A 24,920-nucleotide genomic window follows, 5' to 3' on the forward strand; every position below is an offset into this window, starting at 1 on the left:
TGGTGTTTGAGTCGCCTGAAAACAGCAGTTCTGTATTCATATTGTATTTAAAAATAAACTGAACTAAATTGCTACCTACCTACTACCTACCTACAAGTATTTAATATTTAGTGCCCTCGTCAAGATCGTCGACGTCTTTAACTGATAAAATGCTGCGACATGTATGCAGTTAGTGTGTTTATAGTGAATAGAAAATATTTATTAGTTGACAATGATTATTTGTCATATGTTTTTTAAAATAATAGTTTACAGACCTGATGTTTAGGGTTACACACGATTAGGCTTAAATACCAGTAATAGTAGGTACAATTTTTAAAAGAGGGGGTGGGGGTATCATAATATATACGTGACAATTATAGTAATGATCTTGAAAAGAAGCGGGAAGGTTAAATTTATAAAATAGTTTGCTAAGATTTTTATCAGTGATCCATTCATGGTCAACATACATAGAAAGTGATAGTAATTTGGGCAGTTTGGTAATTGGCAGAGCTTAATGAGGTCAAATAACACAGTCTTAAAAGAAACACATTCGTGTAAGAACACGACGGCATATCCTATTTTTTTTATAATAATATGAGATTATATACAACAACTATAGATTAAACTGCCTAGTTAGTGCCTGCCTACTTTCTACGTCTTTAAAGGTTGATGACCCATTTTTATGGATTATGTTTATTGTATTTAAACTCCTCAGTGTTCACCTCAAAGATAGAAATTAGATACAATGATAATGAAATATACCTTGCCAAATAATATCCATAAATAGATATGCAAATGTTATAACGATATGTATGTATGTCGCCACGAGATGGGTAACAACAACAACAAGAAACTTTCAGATTTATAATCCGAAGTATTAGGGCCCAAGTAGTTCATCTATATTTTCAAAGATAATATAGATTATAAATCAAAATAAATGACAAGTTTATAGTGACTTTTAAATAGCTATTGATCATTCATTAAATGGGTAGTTTTTAGTGAAATATTATATAGCTATTTAAAAAATTACTTTTACATACATGTAGTTTATGTCATATGTTAAGTCATAAGAAATATTTTATTGTTTTCTTTTATATAACTACTATATGGCAATTACTAGAGTTGCAATAATTTTCTATGGATAAGAAAAACAAAATAAACACACAATAATATTACCCTTCACATATATTGTATCAGTTTATAAAAATGATAAAGTAGCTTGCTGTTGGTATACACACTATTATGTTTTATTTTCATTATAACTGCGCAACTAGTAGTCTAAGAAATCTTTTTATTACTGTGAATGTAAACAGATGGTATGTTGCGTGGACTTCAAATAAGTGTCAATGTCTACATAGTTAAGTCAAAGTTGGTAATTATTTTAATGCATAGTATTAATAAGCAAATACATTCCGTATTTTACTTAGTAATATGCAAGAATTTATCGTAAACAATGGTGATTTTACCTTTTATTTATTACTTACTTAACTAATGCAGTAAATAATATAGTAGTTTAACTAAAATATTAAGACGTAAATACACTGGTTTCATATATGCCATAATTTATATAAATATATAAAACAAAAGTAATGCATACTGCTATACTATCTACAGCTTATCCTGTTGTAAGGTTTAGAAAAAAAATATTCTAGAAGACACAGAGTAATGAAAAATATTTTCTATAGTCTATAGAAATTATTGTTTCATAAATTTCATAAATTACAGCTCATAGCTACAAAAAGTAGATTTAACCTAGGTCCATTTACAAAATGTTACCAATATTATCAATATTTACCGCGCAATTAATATTAAATAAATTATTAACTAAAGATTTGTTTACATAGGCATGTATTTTGCATAAATAAATTTACATTATACTTATATCGAAAATAAGTTGTAGCTCTATCATTCACACCACCACAGCTCGTAAATTAATTTATATTATGATGACGGTTCCATTGAAATGAATCGACCACAAATTATAAATAGAGTCTATTTCAACCTACAGTAGGATTACCTACAGTATTAACTGTAGATATAACGTTCTTTATTTTAATTGTGCAACTATACTCTATAATCATAAGATAATTTCTACTATTAAATTATATACGTAAATATGTATGCAATTATTTATAACGCTACCAAATATTTTAAAGAATGCAATTTTATACTTTATATTCTTAGATCGAAATGGTCGATAAGAAACTCAGTCTTATCGATGATGCATTCTAAGGACGTGATACGTAGATATATCGAGTGATATTAAATCACAACCCGGTTTATTCACACGTTTTGAATGTTCTGAGCACGATTCAATGCACGTATTTAGATAATTATTACTTTAATACCTATATAAAATACTAGCTGTTAACTTCGATTTCGTTTGCACTGTCTTTCATCATCAACATTCAACTTTCATTTCAACCTATCTTCATCGATGAGTTTATATGTCAAATTATATGTTAAATAATTAACATCAGTTCAACATTTATTTGTTCGACAGATTAGTCGTGAAAATATAACAAACAAACAAATAGGAAGACACACTTTCGCGTTTAAAATATTAGTATGGACATCAACTTTACTCGATTTAAATTTATATATATCTTCTTTTTGATAGCAATATGAAGATATATCTGTTTTTACAGCTGTTCACATTACACAAGAAAAAAAAATTATACACTCAAGGACATGAAAGATCACAGAGTCATGAATGATATTGATGTATTTCTCATTTTGTAAGTCGCCAACGATGTATCAATAAGATTGCGTCAATTACAACCTTATCGCAGTGGTAGAACACAGCATCTATACAATAGGATTATTTATTTACATCGGAGCCGCATTGCTTCCGTGATACTCACCGGGTGCACTTAATTGTTGTAATATAATTTTGTTGTTGTTGTTATTAGATCGAGCAATTGCCTCGTGTTGTGATTAACTAGGTCATTGGCTGCACGTCGTCTTATGTAACACCGTCAAGTGAGAATAGATCGACCCAGCGCGACTAGCAGTTCGTTAGCAAATGTCGTTTGTCGTACAGCAAGCAGTGTACAGCCGTTTCTGTCTCGGGGACGTTTGCTACTACATTATATTTTATATTAAACCAGTTTAGAATTTAGAACATGCAATAAATTTTGCAATTCTTAGCATAAATGAAGGTATATATTTAATATGAGTTAGAATGCGACACCACATATCACAATTGTGGATCGATTGTCACTATTTCGTCATTATAGCTAATAATACAGTTGAGAGTTGTGTGATTGATGTATAGTAAATTAATTTTATAAAGATTATTACCCATTGCTAACGCCTCACCGTAATAATAATACTTTATATTTTTTTTTTGCACCAATATCAACTTTAACATCCATTTTTGAGTTTATTCAAACAATGTAGTTACTTAAATTATTTCCATGCAGAATATGATCGAAGTTAACAGTTAATAGTCTCATGAAAATATTCAGTTTCAGTAAAAAAATCCACACGTAATGCAAAGCAACTTGTGTAAGTTTTGCTACCTTCGAATAGGGTCCGGTAGATATATTCACTTAGTCCTCTAAGGCACTCGTAGGTTATCTAATATCAGTTCAATCCTCGTAATGCAACTATCAAGGTCATATAATCTTGCTCAATGCTGTTAATGCAAGCAAGAATCGCAAACTGGCTTTAAATATCGACCACGAAGTAGACCTGTCCAGTTTCAATATGATATGTTATATTTTGTGCCGGACCAGTACCAATAGAGCATATTTTCCGCCTACCAGCTGACCGTTATTATTGATGACATTTATATTTCCAAATATTTGAATTTTTGCCAAGCAGCTGCATCTCCAAATTACTTGTAGTTAGCTTGGTCTTTGCCCAATGACTCTCCAGCAGGGTTTTAATGGGTAGATGCCTCAACACTTAGATAGTACGTGTGGCCTATATAATTATCAAAGATTTTATCGTCTTGGTGCAGACGTCCATCTCTGTCTCACTACATAATAAAACGTCAATACGCCTTTTAGATGTAGATATTTCCCAAAAAGCCAAATCAAGTATTTACTAACTGATAGAGAAGTCAACAGAATTAAGGAGTCAGCATTCAGTCGTGCTATATGGGACTAGTTAAAGTTGTGTGTAATGATGGAATCCAATGGATGATATAACTTTCTGCCTAATTTGGAATTAAGAAAACATATAAATGAAATAAAAGCTAAATGTAGAGATCATTTAGCTTTTATTTCATCGTCCATCGTACAGATCGTCCATAGAATTAAAATTTTTAGTAGTATTTTTTATCCTCAAAATTTTCTGTTGCTAAGTAATATTATAAGAAAACTGCGTGGCTTATAACTATTGTAGTAGGTACCTACTATTGTTAGTAGATGTTTGAATAGTACGTGAGCTGTGACTTAATCTGTTCACAGGGTGCTTCACACCAGTAAGTAGGCACTGTGCGGCTGCGCCCGCACCGCGATGCTCTTGGACAACACGTGGGAATACGATGTAATTACTTATAATTACAAATATACGCTTGTTGTTGTCTATACAGGTTTACGAACAAAGAAATTATAGAAGCTAGCAACTGAATTACTGATTATATATTATGTTCTTAGAATTTGTGAATTGTTAGTAGCTACGTAACACACATATTATTTAAATGACTATAAAAATATTAAAGAATACTACAACTAAGTATTTAAAAAACTACAAAAATATAAAAATTATCACATATTAAAGATATCTTAACGATATTACTAAAAACTTTGTAATTCCATTTAACTCTCTGATGATGGTAAATAGTATTAACATCCCAAAAAAAATTAAGAGAAGTCCTTAGCCGTATTGAATTCAATTATTCTCAGCGAAATGTGGGCACGACAACTGTAGCGAACATAACAACTTTGACATTGTATCTGACCATCCCATCTGGGTTTACAGTTCTTACAATATATTAAAAAAAAAATTATATTCTATAAAAACAATAGCTACCTACTTTAAGAAATACATTAAGAAAAATAATAGAATTGAAATCATTTATTCAAATAAACTTAATTTAAGCAATTTTGAATAGTCATATTTTTTTTAATCTACCGTTCATTCGAATAAAAAACATGAAAATGTCAAGTAAAATATAATTTAGATAAGGTATTAATATAATTAATACCTACCAATGAAGTTTAATAACACGAGAATCATAAACCATCCAGTAATTCTCATTAAATATATAAAATAGTAGAGTTGCAATATGATGAATTGATGATAATTACACTTACACTTATGTGTTGTTGAGATGTCACCGAGAAAGAGTTTAAAATGAACAAAATGAAATCATTATAATTACTAGTTATTGTTGTTGTTATTATTAGTTCTCGTCCAAGACTTTATTTTATTGTATTAATGTAATTATAAAGTTACTTTGACGCGAATGAAAAATTCCTTGATGGTCAGAAATCAATAATTTTAGCATTCGATAAAATGATGTCGCCAAATAGCCTTAACAATATAATTTAATATAATGTGAAAGTATCACCTTAATCAGTTCAACCGATACGATAAGTAAAATTATAGTGCACAAACAGAAAACACTGAAATGCATATAAGGAAAACATACAACTATAACTCTAAATATATAAAAAAAAATAAAAGTTTACATACTTTAAAATTATTCATTTGCCTCACCTAGACACATAGTAGTTTCGGGGGATCTTCACGTTCGCTACGATGGGATATTTGACAATACACCCCGAATGGAGTATTCGGAATAGTAATCGTGTCTGTATGTTTTTTTTCTATTTAATATAAATACTTTTATTTTAATCTCATTACCACAAAGCACAATCACGAGGTCATGAATCAAGAACAATGCGTGACGGGGAAATCCAAATAGGTAATATTACCATTCTAACAGCGTCCCATACAGTGCTTATATCGAGACCCAGACATTGAGCATAAATAACACACAGGTAAGTACTACTGCAATTTATATTATTCAGTGCACAGATACTTTTATATTTAGACACTTTCACATATTTCAATTATTAAATACTAATCCAATTAGACTATGGAAATTGAAAAATATTATAATACAAATGTATGTGTAAAATCACTACAAAGATATAAAAGATACAATTATCTTAGTATATAGAAAATATTTATTTAGATATAACGATGTTTGTAGTAATTAAATAAAAAATATGTCACTTGAATATTATAAATAAAATAAGAAATTGCCAATTGTCCTTCAAAAGACATCAACGACATTTCGTTGATTATTTATTTATAATTATAAATTAAGAATCAATAGAATTAATTATAATAAACTCTCTTACAACTACAATGTAAAATAAATAGTTACAACTAAGGACTTCGTGTAATAATATTATTTTTCTAATCTTTTATAAACTAATTAGTTTTTCCTGTGCCTCATTTTTGTAATATAAAATTAATGTAAATAGGTAATATTAAAAAAATAATTAAAATAATAGTTGGAATCTACATTTACGTAGTATTTGGGATAGTACACAGGCAAAGGTTTAAATGTAAAGTCGTACAAAATCTATGAATAGAATAAAAATACATCATATTAAATTTATTTGATTATTATTTCTAATTTATCCATTCATTCTGATTAATCTAGATATCCAAGTGATTCAAACACAGGCAAGTACACTAGCCATACTTAGTTACAATAAAACTATTGAGTTTACGCCGCGCCGCGCCCTTTCAAGTAGTTATCACATGATAATATGATTAGGTGCTATGTAGACTACTATGCCTACTGTATGAATACACAACAGACTGTATTCAACATTTTTTTCTCAGTTACGTGCTTACATAAGTAAATTAATGATAACATGAGTAGATGATACCAATGATTAATTAATTTTGGGTGTGTTAATATCGAATAACAATATTTTTAATAAACTTTTCAAGTATCGACTTATCGATCTTTTGACTTGCAGTATTGAATTATTACTATCAGATATATTTGCATTTGTGCCTAAGGTCACGATCTCAATTTAATTACAATTTTAGACTTAGCTACTATTTCGATACTTGTTTTATATTGCATAATATTTATGTGTAAAAGATCTTTTCTTTTGCAATAACATTAAAAACTTAAAAGTTTCTTTTAATTGACTGTCAAGAGGAGAAGATGTACAATTACACTTTTCACGTGCATCGTGTTATAATTGCGAAAACTTAAACTTATGGTTTATTTATGATTTAGAGTTCTAAGGCCTCTTCCTGTTTGCAAGCAGAAATATTCATCAGTATGTATTTGGGCTTATAACAAATAAAAAAGAAATTATTGTGCAAGGATAGTATTACTATTACTTGTACTAGTCCTATAGTGAAAAAAATAATAATGTAAGTTTAGGTACCGCAGTAGACTTTATACTAAAGTAGTCTGTGGGGTATCAACTATTACTATCGCTAAGCAAATTCTTTTGTTTAATTAAATGCCTAACTAAAGTCTAAGCTATCTTTCAGTTGAAGGTTAAGGCAGCAAAATTACAGAATACGAAAATACTTTAGTCCTTCGAACAAAGGATGAATGTTACCACATGCATTACCTTGGACCGTAAGTTTCTTTGTCATCCCAGTTACATGAAAACAAATCTAGCTCGTCAGAAAGGTAAAAATTATATAATCGACGGATTGATCGGAAAATTAACATCAAAACACAACGCAATGTATTATAATGAACACATTTAAAGTATATTTTATGTCTTTACGTGATGTACGTTCGAGGTGGCTATCTTTAAATTGGTTCGTTAGTATGTAACCAGTGGTGAGGTAGTGAGTGCGTCTTCGACATTGACACAGCGGGCGCGTGCCTGCACGCCACTCACGCTATCCGACCACGCCGCGACGTCGAAAATTCCGCTTTGTTATTGAAAACTACTTTCAATGAAATGTATCTATCTACTAACCAACCCACACCGTGAAAGTAATCAATGCAAAACACGGCGTGATAGTGTTATTCAATATCACGATAACAGAATCGCGTTTTATATTCTAAATTTAAAAATAATAATATCTACATATATGTGTCGAATCAATTCAATATTTGATTGACTGCTCATATCTAACATACTTCTTATATGTATATAGAATATGGATTACTTCTGATTTAATGATATAATATACCCAAATTAATACAGATAATTAATTATCATGTCTATTGTAATAAAAAAAATATAAACATAATCTGTAGTTTAAATTACTTATTCATTTAATTATGTACATATATTAAAGACACAGTGCTCCATATAAGAATGACAGATATATCGGATATATTTCAAGGTTTTTTTCATGAAGGTTAGGTATGTAATTAAAATACTTTATTTACTCTCGCAAATCCATTAGATTTTGACTAATTACCCATTTAGCATAAGGTAAATAAATTTAACAAGTTATGGTAAGGAGGCGAGGCAGTTATGATTATAAACCTGATATTAACTAACAACTTCATTAGAATTATTATACAATAAAAAATAAATAAAGGGATACAATGGTCTTTTGCGAATAAACCAGATATTTAATTTCTTCATTTTCTTCTTTAATATAATAGTAATATAATATAATATTCAAAACGCCATTCCTCATACATCCTATTCCTTCAATTTTGTTTAGTACAAATATGAAAACAATATTTTACGAACTTTAATTACAATGCTATTGATTATTAAATGTTCTTTCTCTTTCGCTCGTTCGATCGATTGTAATAATTTTGCAGATTGCTCTTTTAGTAGAACTAAAATTTGTAATTATTTTGATCTTCTGCTTCCATTTTACTATTAGGTACAACCTAGACTTTATAGGTATATTATGAAATACAGACATTTGTCTGTATAAATAACAACAAGTATGATATAAAAAGTAACAAATATTGAAGATATGGTTAGGTGAAAAAGCTGTCTCAAATTTTTTTTATCCGATGTTATAATTAATAACAGGTCAAAATACGTACAGAGACAAAATATACAGTGTATTTTGGGACTACAGTAAAAAAATTGAATGTCAACTTCTAATATAAATAGAACTGGAACTATTAGTATTAAAACACACGTTACATGGCATTATGAACATTACGTCAAGTTATGTTAGCATAATTAATTGCACTGAGCCAACAATTTACATTTTTACCTTCACGGAACCATGAAATATTACATTGAATCTGTTGAAACAACAAGCCGGCGAACACTATATTGTACCTTGATTCCGTAATTTGCGAGCTGCAATAGCTGATTGTTATGATGAGTTTGCTAACAATATATGAATGAAGTTAACATGCTGTATCAAGGTCCTCCATTTCTGGTATACCTGGTCATCTCGTGATTTAAATTTAAGTTCTAACTTAACTTTTTCACAAGTTACGATCATGATACAAAACATACCTAAGGATCATTCGATTGATTAAAATAAGCATTCGATTGATTAAAGTAACATTATAATTAATAGAAACTAAATAATTACACCGAATACCGACTATGGCTGACGGAATCTTAGTAGACTAGATTAGTACATCATGGAACACCTAGTAAATTACTAACATGTTTAAAGATAGATATTTTAACATGATCATAATATTTTGTTGTAAGGACGTTGTCTTAGATATCAAAGCCAATGTAAAATAAAGACATAAAATCGATTTTACGACGCAATACCACCTAATAAATATTTATAGTACCAGGTCCATGTATAACAATAAACAAATAATATAAAGTATGTATAGTGATGAAGTTAGTATGCATATTGAACAAATTAAAATATGTAGTATTACCGATAGTAATAGGTACATTAAATAATGCTATTGAAGTTTTATGTACACAATATAAAAAATAATTAAGAACTGAAACTACATAGAATAAACAGAATTATACTTAATTTAAAACTAAACACTTATTTAAATAAATTTCTTGCACCCAAATGATGACTTATAATTTGGCTACTAAATTAACATTAATTGGTTTCATTCTATAATGATTACGCGTGACATCACAATCTTTGATTTGCTTTAAAATCTCATACTTAATTTTTATCTTCGTATAAGTTAGGTGTGAGACTATATTAGTATTATGACTATATTATTAAAAGTAATCAAAATAATATTATTCCATTATTATGAATTTCAGCAATTTTATTAAATATACAGTTACAGTAACATATAATTCATCATCATCACCCATCTGTCTAAGTAGTTATCGGGAAATTAAAGAGTAAATAAATGGTTAAAGGTTTTAAAGTAAATAACAACTACTATAAACAAAATATATGTCATCATAATACGTAAATCTATAGTCTAATTATTTTTAATTGAAATTTGGAAACTTATCTGACAGCAGCCTATTCATGATTTGATGTTGAAATTAAGTTAATAATAGTACGTAATGTTATAGAGAAATTAAACGTTGCAACATGGCGACAGAAATAATCAACCTATAGGGTTATAGAGATACAGAGGTACAAAATTTTATGGGTTTGATAAAGTTCCTACTTCGGTGCGAATTTAGTCGGAGGAATAAATTGTGTGTACTTCATGAGTAATCGGAGAGGATCGAAACGATAAGATTATCTAACTGTTAGATAACGTCATATCATAGCCCATAGTGTTGTCATAAACGGTGATAATTTTATAAATTAATCCAAGATCGACGGTTGCTTAACTTGTTGAATGGCTATTGCATTATTACTGTCCAATTTGGTGACATTTATGTTATCAAAATGTATCTCCAAAGAAAAATACTATAATACTTTTGTTAAATTTACAAATTTTGTAAATAAATACCAACGTACTTTTATATTGATAAAAAATATATAGGTAACATAGATTCATACGTCTTCGATTCTTTTTAGCGTCACTAAGCTGACTTAAAATTGAGCATAATTGTAAATAATAGTCTACTACGTTAGTATTACCTACAGACAATGACGATAATTGAGCACCGGTTATCCAACAATAGAGAGAAATGCAATTAATTCATCAAGACTTAACGAAAATCAACTCAAGAGATAATGTTGCTTAATTGAAATGTTACCAGACATTACAAGGTTTCTCACAAATCTTCTATGTAAGCATAGCTATTTAGTATTCTTGCAAATGTTATATAATACAAACAAAATATTCCGCTGCTTGCTACAACAACTTTAGACATTTTATTATACAAAAATATAAAATAACTTTAATGTTTAAGTATCGCAGTGGAAAATGAACCCGCGTAGGTACCTTGTTTGTGCGTAATATTATATCCAGAAAGTAGAGCGCTGAGCTAATGAATTACCTCTCTGCTCAGTGGCTACTTGCTACACACTAGCGATTAGTTATTACAACAAAATGTTACGAAAAAATTCTATTGCCGAAACGCCCTTGCTTGCTTGCATTTTGTGTTTACAACGATCGTGGAGTTGCAAAATGAATAATTTTGGTACATTGACTTCTGTTGATCTTATTTTGTATTTCCTTAATACGATTTATGTCAATGAGATTATATAAGCAAGGGGATGAAAAAAAAAAATAGCATGCACCTATAGAACAAAAATTGCTACTAATCCATAATATATACTTGCTTATTTCTGTTGGGTACAAATAATTAAAAAAGATTCTTAATGGTACTCAAAGTATTAGTTTAATGTAAACATTAGATACGTGTTATTCGTAATTCAGATTTACAGCTCGTTAAAAGCATCATCAAGACTTTTTCCCATAGGCAGCCGGTGAAACTAACTATTTTACATTGTTTGTAAAATGTAACATCAATAGCGAATGATACGTGTGTAAAGCAAATTCAATAGTTCTGTTGTTAAACACAACTATTTTGTGTTAAAAAATACAAAAATATAAATAAATTGTCATCAATCAAAACAAATCTTTCAAGCTAGCGTGTCATACGCAATGATAAGAATATGACAAACACGTAGATTTTATTTTGGGTCATTGATGGATAGAATGATTAGTTTCCAATAGATACCTTAGTAGGTAATAAATACGCAGTAACAAAAGCTACAAAACTATAGTTATGAGTCCAATTCACAAAATAGAACTTCCGATGATGTTTCATTCTAATCCTGGACGATACGAAAATTTTGTATATGTATCAGTTTTTATTTTAATCTAACAAAATAATAGAATAGAATAGAAAATCATAGTTATCAATTCCTTTTATAAGCTGCATCCCATATTACATGACAAAGTTAAATTAGAATTATCTAAAGCCTATTTTACTAAAGCCAAAGTCGTGAGATTTTAAAATTGACTAAGAAATGAATGCAATATATACATATAATATGTATATATGTATATCAACGAGTTTATAGCAATATATCGTAATACAAAATTATTGATATATTTTTTGTTTCTTTTTATGTACCTATCTGTGTTGAGGAAAACAATGTAGTGTTCATTTAGTTTGACAGTCAGAAAGTATACGCAGTGCGATTAGTTTCCTATAATGCGATCTTTTCATGATCTTCCAATAAATTCCACCAGCGAGCGATAAACGTATGACGAAAACCAAAGGTACTACAAATGGAACTTTGAACATTTTATTTGCAAAGTGTAGGTGTGCTAGGTAAACTAACTGATGTCACCGCTATATTTACGAGTAATTATTTTCTAGTCAATAGGATTATAAAATATTTAAGCAGGCGATTCACGTAATACATCTACCTTCTTTATTTTCGATCTTTTTTTCTAGTAGGTAAATGGTTTTTGTTGTCCCATTATTATTGATTGACAGAAATGAAAAAATAATCATTACAGTATGCAACTGCTTAAATTTCAGGACGTATACACAGAATTAAAGAATGTTTATTAATAACAGGCATGGCGTAGCGCTTATTGTCAGTGAAGTGGCAGTGATGCGTTGTTTTCGCAATACCCGGAGGCAACTGGCTCGACCCTGAACTCAATACGACCACGATCATTTTGCAACTAATCGCCGTCCACTGCGCTGCGCTGCGCCGCGCCTTGGTGGACGATGCTGCTGCCTGGGATGAAGGTGTTTCATTTGTTTGCAATTTAACCGAAATGGCGAATATTTGCATACACTTGAATAATTCGTTATTCACTTAGTGAAAATTCATTATTTTGACTAGCCATAATGTAGGTACGATTAGTTAAAGCTGAAAGTAAAATACTGATGAACTTCAAATCTCCATTAAACATTTCGTTGACATTGTTACCTACCTAAACGTGACGTGCAAGAAATACTTGACAATATTTATTATCAGTTCCACTCGAGATGATTATCGAGAATTTCAGTCTATATAAAATTCTATGTAGGTACTAATTGAAAGTTTTATCAAAAATCTACATATTTTCAAACTGAAATATACATATACCTGCAAGGTGATTTGCATGTCGAATAAGTGTGGGGAAACTATTATAAAACGTCTCGTTAAGCACGGAAAAGTGCGTGTTCACCTTTTCGGATGAATTACCACCTAAGATGTCGTTGTCGCTGCAAATATAAACATTTGCAGGCGCGGCCCGATCGCTCGAGGTCGAAACGGACGTGCTCCTTCTAGCTGTACACTATCAAGCAACTTCAAGTCACTATCCTTGTTCGCGTCTACCAAAATAATAAAGAGGTCAATATGACCTAGAGGGGTGAACTGGACAGATGCGTGAATGAATACAAATTACTTTTACGTTAAAGATTATGTAGGATAGCAAAAAATATATTTAATAAAAGTATAGGAAATTTCCACAGCTGTAACCACTTGGTATTATTATTACATGGTTAAATTGTAAAATAACGTATGTGCCAAGTTCAAGTTCAGAATTATAAATGCAGTTATTTATACTCTACCTCAGTAGACCACTCTCTATATTATAGGTAGGAAATAAGAGACATATATATAATTAGAAAATTATTAATCCAATAGCTAAAAAAAAACGTTACAAGTTAAAAAAATTACAAGTGCTTAATTTATCCTTGTTATTTTTATTTCAAAAGCTATTTTAATATTAAACAAAATTCAAACTGAATAAAATAAGGTTCGATATTTAGAATCAACCTTATAATGTCAAACATGTTTTCTAATAGCTAATTATAAAATTATTTTTAATATTTCATGCAATTAAATGAATGCTGACAGGTGAGCTCTAAAATTCTATTATCAAGACCGACTTGTTTTTTATACATCAGCCTTGATTTACACACTTATTGGCACAGATTCCCATCATGAAGACATTTTATTAGATAAATCAGATATGTATGAACATTACGTAACAGGTGATCCCGGCGTCACCAGATCAGAGCGCTGCTAGGGCATTGACTTTGGCAGCCTCGACCTTGTGGACCGTGATAGGTACATACGTAGCTGTTTTGAGTAGGTATAAAGATTCCCTTTTAATTTCTGTCCTTAATTGGATATTTATTATATGCGTTTGTCTTGACGTAGGTCTCGACTCATACTATTTTCTTCCGTGCTTAATTTACGAAGCTTCACTGCTAAATCAGTTAGATCTGTATACTAATGAAATTATTTCATATATCATTGGAATAATAATAATATTATTTAGTTTGCTACAAATTTTATAAAGAATATTGTTCTTTTGTTATAAAAAGTTGTAAGATCATAATGTAGAGCCAGTCTGGTATGCTATTTTTACTTTCCTAACTATTATTATTCAATCGACTGCTAAATCTAAATAACTATAATTAACTCACATAAACAAGATTATTTTTTAAGTGACAATGAAGCGGAAGACTATCTTTAAGTAACAGGTTCTTGAATGGCCGCGTCATTCAAGAGAATTGCTAAAAGAAAAATTACTGCGGTCTTCAAGGTCGGATCGTACTTTTCTTAAGTCAATGATGGTTTTGTGTTAATCAATATATATGTAACAATATTTGTGGACATAAATGTTAATCTAATCTCTTAATTTTAACGATAGTTATTTGTTGTTATGTAGTGTTAGACTAAATTATTTATATTGGATGAAATATTTTCATTAAATTCTGAGTGCCGATCCTAGTTAGATGGCAAAAACGTTATTAAAAACTGTTCACGAATATGTTTAAACCAATAATACATATAAAACTTAAGCTGGAATATTAGAAAAAAGAATAATGTAAATATAGTGAATTTTCATCTTGTATATTTATATTAAAACGAATTTTTCCATAAAAAAATATCTATTTCACCTGTACGAAGTAGGATCCATTCATTTGGGCATGTAATATTATCTTATCTATTGTACGGGTAATAATTTTGAAAGAGTTAAGCTAAAGGCAATTATTTTTAAAAAATAATAAAATATAATGCATACGGCAATCGGTTTTTTTCCATACACTACGAAATAACAAGTAGTATTTCGTGTAATGGAAAATACTGGCCATTTATATTCGAAACATACAAATAATTACTTTGCTTTTTTTAATTATATTTGGTGACATAAATGTCGATCATACAATACCTGCAAGGTTTTTAATTACACAGTATTGGTTTTAGGAATACGTTACGTTTTTTAATATCTATGTTATTTAAACACCTTATTCATCTTCGTTTTCAAAATTTTAAAAGAGCACAGAATGTGTCTTATCCTTATAACTGGTAAAAATAAAGTAGTGGTAGTTTTAAGTATAATTGTAGTATTTGTACCATTATTAGTAATTTCTTTATTTTGCGTGAATCTTGTATTACAATATTCTTGTTTAGAAAATAATAATTTGAAGGAATAGATTTTTTTCCAATGTAACATTGGAAAAAAATATTTCCATGAAACAAAAATATTTATATTTCCATGCTTAACGAGACGTTATCATAAGAAGTGGTAACATGAGATTTTAGTAACAGCTACCTTGTAAATTTGGGTACCTAACTGTTATGAATATAGATATACATGTTTTTAACCAAATAGTAACTGATGGCCTTGTTTATTTAGAAAGTACGAGATATCAGTCGAACCCTGGTCCTTCCTTTTAAATTTGTTTCGGAAGAACTCGGTTTCGCCTCGACCTTCCAATTTAACTCGTCCAACAATTACTTTATTTCCGTCTCGTCGGTACCGTTCTATTTATAAGTCTTCATTTTAAGGAATTAGATGAATTATTCATAATATCAGAATTACTTGTTACATTTTCATCGTATACCTAATCATTTACCACCAAAGTCACTATTTCATACCCAGGATTCATCATAATGTCAAATTAAGATCTAGTCTATGATATCGACTAACATATATATTTATAAACGTTTTCGCCAAGATTCTCGAAATAATGGATAATTCTTATTACAGAAATAAAATTTTAAAATTGAAACATATTGAAAGTATGACAAATTAAAAGAAAATAACAAAATAAAACCTTAATTATAATATCGTAAGTACTATCACTAGGTTTCGGCTCCTATAAATACTCTCCTCATCAGGACATCGAAATATGCGGTAGATATTAATACAGATTGATCTTACTTGTATAGATCAATTTATTCAGTGCTGTATTTTTTGAAGAATTGTGTAATTGTAAAATGGTTCTAATCGTAACGTTTTATTTTCTTTTGTTTTCAGTACGTACGCAGTATCATGTCTGGTGACTGACTGACCCCACTGAAAATCAGCGCTGTGATAAAAATTGGTTATACTACAGTATAAAAGCTGAGTGGGCGTCATTTTCAGCGTTATCAGTTTGTTTTAATTTTTAAGTTATAAAGTAAACATTATTGTAAGTATTAAGACTGATGTAATGCTAAATGCTGGATAAGTCATTATTATTATTATTATTAATTGTAATTTGTGATTACTGCAAAGATATTTAGATTAACATAACACTAATCCTTAAACATACTTGAAATTTGAAACTAGGAAATACTACTTAGTAATTGATCTCAGAATAATAACATTATTTTTACATATAACTAAGTACCTACAATTCGTGTTTTATTATAACGATACATTAATATATATTTGTATATAACATATATTAATGTGTCGTTGTGGTAAAACGTGAATTCTACGAATTGTTCATTGTATGTATATTATATATATGTACGTACTAATTTAGTTAATCCACGAAACGTGGAAGTTAGTATACTATTTCCTACTATTCATTATCACGGAATTCACAACTATAAGTGAGTTTAGTTACATTTGTAATTATCATGACGGTATTAAACTTACTCATTTAGTAAATTTCTGACGATGATGAAAAATAAATCTAGCGTAGTGTATATAATTTTGACTTCACTTAATATTGACAGAACTTATATTTTAGATTAGTCCCAAAAACGAAGAATTCTACAGTTTTGTAGCATATCTGACGTATCTAACAAATGGCTAATTGTGTTCTCTCTACAATATGCTTGTAAATCGAGATAACAGTTTACAATAGTTAACAATTGCACCTAATTTTCTATGTGTATGTACATATATACATACTTAACTACATATAGTATATTTAATTTGCCTACTTTAATATTCAAATTGCAGACAATCCAATACTATTATTTATATACCAGTCATATTAAACACTTGTTAACTATTATCACTATTATTATGTCTAATATATGTTGTGAGTGAAGGACTGGTAAATATACTCGTAATTATGGAACAGTTTAAGGAATAGTGTGTGTGCTTGTACCTACTGAAAAAATATACTTAAATGTCTATGAAATTAACTACTTAAGTCTTGTGGTAACAGTTTATTTATAGTTCGTATAGGTATCAACAGATTTATTAATTTTTTATTCGATGACCATGTCAATTACCTTGAACTTAAAATAGAATAAACCTGGTTGAGGCACTACTAAAATGCTTCGTATTATATTTTTATTTCTTTAGTTTTTCACCGCGAGCAATTACATCGGAATAGAAATACTACATTTTCAACTTTAGATTTACTTTGAAAGGTATCAAATCTTAGAACGCAAATACATATGTATGTAGATGCATACATTATAATCACAAAAGTTTCATATGCACTTAATATTCATATGTAATATTATGTTATCTGTGATATTAAGATTGATTAATCTATTTACTAACCATTAATTTTATCGACAATATAAAACAAACGACTGAAACATATCACACATAGATACAAATATATAATTTGCGTACTATTTTTGTCTAGCTAAACTTTGCGTCATATTACTCCAAACATTATATGACATACAATTTTTTTCTAATGACCACGTGGCTAAACATTAACTAGATTAGTGTGTGTATGTGTGTTTACTCTAGTGAACTAATTAGCAGCGTACATTACCTCACACAAATGAATGCATGGGAAGATTAAATAATCCAAAACACGAATAAGGCACGTAATTGAAAACTAAATCTTATAGAATTCTTTTACCCATACTCACAATTTATATCAGTGATTATAAACGTGAGACTATAGAACACTTCACTTTACTAATCACTACACCTTTCGTGCAACTAAGGAACTTAAGCACAATTATCAATGAGGTAATGACAATAAGGCAATTTTATTATGAGCTCAATTGTATTAAAGCATGTAAAGTAGGTTAAGATCCTCTCTTCAGATTCAAACATTATTACAAATAAACGTTGGAAGTAATGACTAACACTAGTTTAATGTTACTACCCATATGGTACACGTGAGTAATAATAATGCAATTTTATTACAAATTCAATTCTCAAGAGTCATATTAACATGAAATGTTTGTTAAATTCACAAATTTCCTCCCTATAACTTCAATGTCGTTAGAAATAGTACACACTATTACGTACTGTCCAAGCAATAATAAGAAAGAAGAATCTCTTGACATGTCAGTGTCCAGCCTGAGTGACCTTACGTCACGCGCCCACTGCTTTGCGCCGTTACACGCGTTGGGAATACTAACGTCTGCAGAACGCCTTGGTTGATCCTTGGCTTCAAAACCGAGCTCCTTTCTTAGTAGACTGTTGCGTTGCGTTCACTCAATGTTTTCTATTAAGATTTACCGTTAACATTAAATATTTGACAATACTATCGTAGCTGGACAGACAAAGTTGGTAATGAGAGGTGGTTATTAAATAAATATCTATAGTTGTTAGCAAATAAATATAACAAAACTTATACTTATTAATTTGCAATGAAACATGGAAAATCATATTTGTTTAATTTTTAGATCTGCGACCTTTGTTCAGGAACAGGTCGGCTACCCATATACTTATCAAGTGTGTGCTCATTGATTAGCACTTTAGGGAAAAACTGCTTATTTTGGATCGAGGCCGTCTATCTGATATGGTATCATCATCTGGTAGTTCTACAATTTATCTACCTTCAAGAAATTCTTATCAATATTTGTCTTACGATTGTGGTCTCAATAAATATTTGATACAAATACCTGTATGTGATTCAACAATGAATGGTTCGAAATATACTATGAACTAATAATATTTTAAATCACATAATTATATAAATTAAATTCGTCTCAAGGTATTTTCATTAAACGATAGTATAATTAATACACGAAATTATATTTATTAGAAAGATTATATCTAAGACACTTCCAAAACGTTTTGTGTGTGTCCACAGAATAATTTTGTCATTTCATCACACCATAAAAAGACTGTATGTATTTTATGTCATATTGTTACAATTAGTGTCTCACCTGATCAATTGAAAATTGTTGTAGCGTTTGGTGTTCCTTAAGTCGTCCAGTCCAAGAGCACTTACACTACCGCGAATCGATTAAGTTATTTGAATAGTGTGAAATTACGAGAAGTGAGGGCGCCAGTTAGCGCGAGGTATGGTCGCGAAGAGCGCGTGGACGGCGCCTGCGCTCGAATGCAGGTGCGAGCTGGGTACTGCCGGCGCGCGCTCCACCACCATCGCTTTTATCACTTCGGACTTCAACTTGACTTCCCATACGTCATAAAGTGTTTACCTGTATCGCGAGAATATTTCAGAATCCTATAAGCATCCTGTTTTCGATTTCTGATTGCAGTCTATGCTACGGATTTGTAGATTACAAGGACGCCATAGGGATATCATTAAGTAGAAAATATTAGTTTTAACTAAACTCTCAGTCAAACGAAGAAAATAATTCCGTATCTGTAAATTATAAGTTAAAAGTTGGAAAAAATTATTGTGTGCGCCATTTATGTGGTGGTAGTTACAGGTTTTGTCTATGAACAGCTTGGTTTTTCTTTATTAATAATAGTAATAATAATCTCAGGACAATTCACACAGTGCCATCTAGACCCAAGTAAAGCTAGCTAAAGCTTTTGTTATGAATACTAGATAACTGATACAAATACATAGACATTTTTCTTTCTATACACATATATATTACACCCAGACCGATACAAACAATCATGAATACAAATGTTTGTGCCGTGCAAGGAATCGAACCCGCGACCATCGGAAGTAAGGTAGCGTATTAAACCACCGAGGACGTCAAATTCGTCGTTTATTAATTGGTGGTAATGATGATCCTGCCTGTACTAATGCATATTAAATCAGTCAGGTCAGTTAGCTCATCATAATAAATTCATCAGGTATTAAGATTTCAGGTGTCACACAATATCAAGAAGCTTTCAATCAACACAATGATTCATGTAAGTAAGGAGTACTCGTATATTATTGCACTGTAAATTTCAAGTACTAAAGGCGAACATATTACAATATGTTCGCCTTTAGTACTTGAAAAATCAAATTTGGGAAACAGTAGTTCAGGTAAAGGAAATTTTGGACGATAGGTTTAAAGGATCAGGTAAGTTGACAATAGGATTAATTATAAGGATTAGACTAAGGTACTACACTATACATATTAAATATATACAATATGTCATTATACTTATATAAGACCTTAATATATTAACAGACAACTATTTACATATGATATATTTATATAGAGGCAGGCATTTTTATATTTACAATTTTATGTTATTACTACTTAGAAGAATCGAAATACTTTTATAATATCTTGGAACATCAAAAGACGAAGTCCAATACGGACGCGGATAAAAAGTAAAACATCATATATAAATTATTTCTCAGAAATTATATTCAATAACACTTTAATCTTATATTATTATGGTTTATTGACAAAATAGGACTGACGTAGATTTATTAATGATGTGGTAGCGAATAGTTATTTCCTGATGCATTCAATATAGAAACATTGTATTAAAATAAGTTTAATGTATGTATAACGATTGGTATCATGTGGTATTATTTTCTTTTAATTTCCGTAAACAGAGTGTAAACCTTCATTCACGGTAAGCCAAAACTAGTTCAACTTAATTGGTTGCTAGTGATCTATTTAATTAATATTTTATCTCTACCTACTTATGGTTTTAAGCATTTTATGTCAATTACATGCGTCATTGTATTATTATAACGTCAGTGGGTATTATTAATTATTTTCTAGAAAATTGTATTCAAAAAACCATTTCTTAAATGAGGAACATTTGAAAGAACTCGTAGTTCATGTACAGATGACGATTGATGGGTATTCCAAAATTAATGAATAACACTCTCTCGAAGAAGTGAAGGTGTGAAGCTAATAAAAATTATCCTTTATATTGTATAATATGAAGATTAAAAATAAATATTAAACATAAATGAAGCAAGGTGTTGTTAATACAAATAAAAATAAGAAGTCAGTGTTTTTAATACCTGATTGTATAAAATGAGTATAATTTTAATTAATTTCCTAAACTGGTCTGTATTTTGTACAAATACCATAAAATATGTAAGTTTAACATTTGGAAAATAACCCCATAGAAAATCGCCCTTAACATAAGGGTAGGTCAATCAAGTCATCAAGTAGTACATTCTCTAGTCAATTTAATTAGAGAGTATAGGTTGATTATATATAGATTTAGATACCTACTTATACAAACATTTTGCTTTGATCTTGTTCTTACTATTACTAAATAAGAATTACCTACATATAACAAACTTTAGAATTAATAATAAATATATAATAATAAATAATCTTTGAAGAATTAATACATATTCATATTAGATTGGCTGTCCATTTACACTTCTTTTCTTTAATCTAATCGGGGCAGTATGCATGATTTCATTGATTGTGAAATCGTGCATACTTTCCCGAATAATTGGATTTGTCTTAATTCATCATCTATCATCGTATAAAAATGGATAACGTTTAACACTACCGCCACTCTTCATCCAAAACACAACTTACAGCACGATGATTGACTACAGAAATAGATAATACAGAGTTACCCAAGCAGACGACTTTGTAATAAATCTGCATCGGTATAAACATTAACCATAGCATATACATACCATACCATAGTTCCTTGTAATGTGTAATTAATACTAAATACTATAAGAAATATTTGACAGTTACATTAAAACAATATAGTGTCTTTTGGGCGGTAATTTTTATATGAAGTGTTTATTTGGCAAAATTCCATTTAACAAGACATGAGTTTCTGGTCGTAAATAGATCTTTAATGAGGTACTAAGGCAGCTGATATCTTATAATATCTACTGAAGCCTACTGTTACCGAACCGGAACAACTGCTTTAAAAGGCTAATTTACACGAAACGGAATATTTTCATTTAGGAAGCATATTTTTTGTATAATAAAATAAGGATATAAGGGACAGGAATTATTGTTATAATCTATAGTATGAGTACATATTTTACTATGCCTTGTAGAAATGAAAACGGACAGTTTGGTAATTTGGTAACATACTACTCGTATATACAGGTTAAAAATATAAAGAGCTGTAGGTATAGGAAATAAGAATTCCTAGAAAATTATATTTATAGAAAAGTAATTCAGTTGTGGCAAAAATTTTATATATTTTTAAATAATAAGTGGAAAGATATGAAAAGGTAAGTCTAAATTATTCCATGAAAAACGATGATTGTAGTGGAAACGCCCTGTGGTTTGCGGTACGTACCTACAAAGTAAAGCCTTGGAATTTAAAATCTCGTGATATCATCTGACCATAATTTATTATGGATATTCATGTTTGTAATTTCAATACAAGTAAATAAACTGAATACACTAGATACAAGCTTTTAATTTAAGATTGAATTTGATTAATTTTTATGTAATAAAAAAAAAATGTCGCGACCGATGTCATATGTACAGAATGTAACAACAATATCTATAGGTAATCTTATCGCTGTATGCAGTAAAAAAATACATATATGTATATCTAATATGTCACATGCCAAGGCCTGCTGGATAAACTAAATATTCAAAGTTTTTGTTGCCAACAATTATTAAATTCTCTTACAAATTAAATTAATTCTCTACGTTGGAACAAACTATTGCAGCGATACATTTACGCTTGTTTTTCACCTAAAAGTACATTGCTTTTTATACACTCGAGCAAGAGATGAAAATCCAACATACTATCAACTGTACACTAAATCATTTGTAATTTTAAGACGGCCTCAGTGATCTTATGGCGGTTTAGGAAACAGCGCACCTCTTTCAATATCTACAAATGAAAAATATGTCTAAGTATCAGTTGTTTAGTAATTATACTTGGAAGTTTTGATTGTGAATTTTTAAGAATGATAAAATATATTATTTTTTTGTCAAACTTATTTTGTAGTTATAATTAATATACGTATAGCTGATTAAGCTGGTTCTTATTAGTAATAATTGTATTCATAAAATTTATGTATATGCAATGAAAAATGTGACATCAATATAAATATCTATTTTCCTTCAATTACTTACGAAAAGAATAATTTATAATTTTAACTTTGATTTATTTCGATTGTCAAACTTGTATATTTGACAAGTGGGCTTCACAAAATCACGTCAATTAGAATTGTGATCACGTAATTCTTAGAATAAATATTAACTTGTTATTACTTTGTAATACGAGTTTGATTTTCCACATTGCACAGTAAGTAGATAACTGGATGGATTCGTTGTGATTTGATATTAATATTTTGATTAGGTAACGAAAGTATATATCTTCTCTCTGCAATGAATTTCGACAAAACCAAGATCATGTTCAATTCGGTTGCCATTAATGGAGTTCCTCTCGAAGTTGTTCAGGAGTATATTTTCTAGGGCAGACGCTCCAACTAGGTAAAAACAACTTTGAGAGGGAGGCCAAGAGGCGAATACAGCTAGGCTGGGCGGCTTTTGGGAAACTTCGTCAAGTCTTCTCGTTGTCGCTACCACAAAGCCTTAAGACCAAGGTTTATAACCAGTGCGTTATGACATACGGTGCCGAAACGTGGACACTGACGATACGACTGGTCCATCAACTCAAAGTCGCTCAACGAGCTATGGAAAGGGCTATGCTTGGAGTTTCTCTGAGGGATCAAATCCGTAACGAAGTAATTCGTCAGAGAACTAGGGTCACCGACATAGCTCTTTGTATTTGCAAGTTGAAGTGGCAGTGGGCTGGTCATATCTGTCGTAGAACCGATGCTCGCTGGAGTAGGCGTGTTCTAGAGTGGAGACCGTGAATTAGCAAACGTAGTGTAGGATGCCCCGCAGCTAGGTGGAGCGACGACATACGTAGGGTTGCAGGTAAAAAATGAAAGAGAAGGGCTGAAGATCGTGCCCAGTGGCGTGCCTTGGGAGAGGCCTATGTCCAGCAATGGACTGCAGTGGGCTGATGATCATCATCATCTGCTTCTTCCTTATCCCATTTATTTGGGGTCGGCGTAATATGTTTTTCTCTTCCATTCATCTCTGTTCGCAGTCATCCCGTTATTTACTCCCTTTCTCACCATATCATCTTTCACACAGTCCATCCATCTCTTTTTCGGTCTTCCTCTACCCTTATAACCATCCACATTCATATGTAACACTGTCCTTAGGATATGATCTTCATTCCTACGCATTACATGCCCATACCACGATAGACGATTACCTTTTAACCTCTCTGACATCGGTGCCACTTTCATACTTCCTCTGATGTATTCATTCTTTATCTTGTCTATCCTCGTCACACCACACATCCATCTCAACATTCGCATTTCAGTTGCATGCAGTCGTCTCTCATCCGTCGCCTTTATGGG

General features: G+C 30.3%; 1 protein-coding gene across 1 annotated transcript in view; it reads right to left on the minus strand.

Annotated features, from left to right (window-relative positions):
* Nucleotides 1–19,733, minus strand: part of LOC131846957 (elongation of very long chain fatty acids protein AAEL008004-like) — a 30,137-nt gene extending 10,404 nt beyond the window's left edge. The window contains exon 1 of the mRNA XM_059196373.1: nucleotides 19,546–19,733. The gene's annotated coding sequence lies outside the window, so the exon portion shown is untranslated. The remainder of the gene's footprint in view (nucleotides 1–19,545) is intronic.
* Between the last annotated feature and the right edge of the window lie 5,187 nt (nucleotides 19,734–24,920).

The sequence above is a fragment of the Achroia grisella genome, unplaced genomic scaffold (assembly GCF_030625045.1).
Source record: "Achroia grisella isolate CSIRO2021 unplaced genomic scaffold, CSIRO_AGI_Agris_v1 utg515, whole genome shotgun sequence".
Taxonomy (NCBI): Eukaryota; Metazoa; Arthropoda; class Insecta; order Lepidoptera; family Pyralidae; genus Achroia; species Achroia grisella.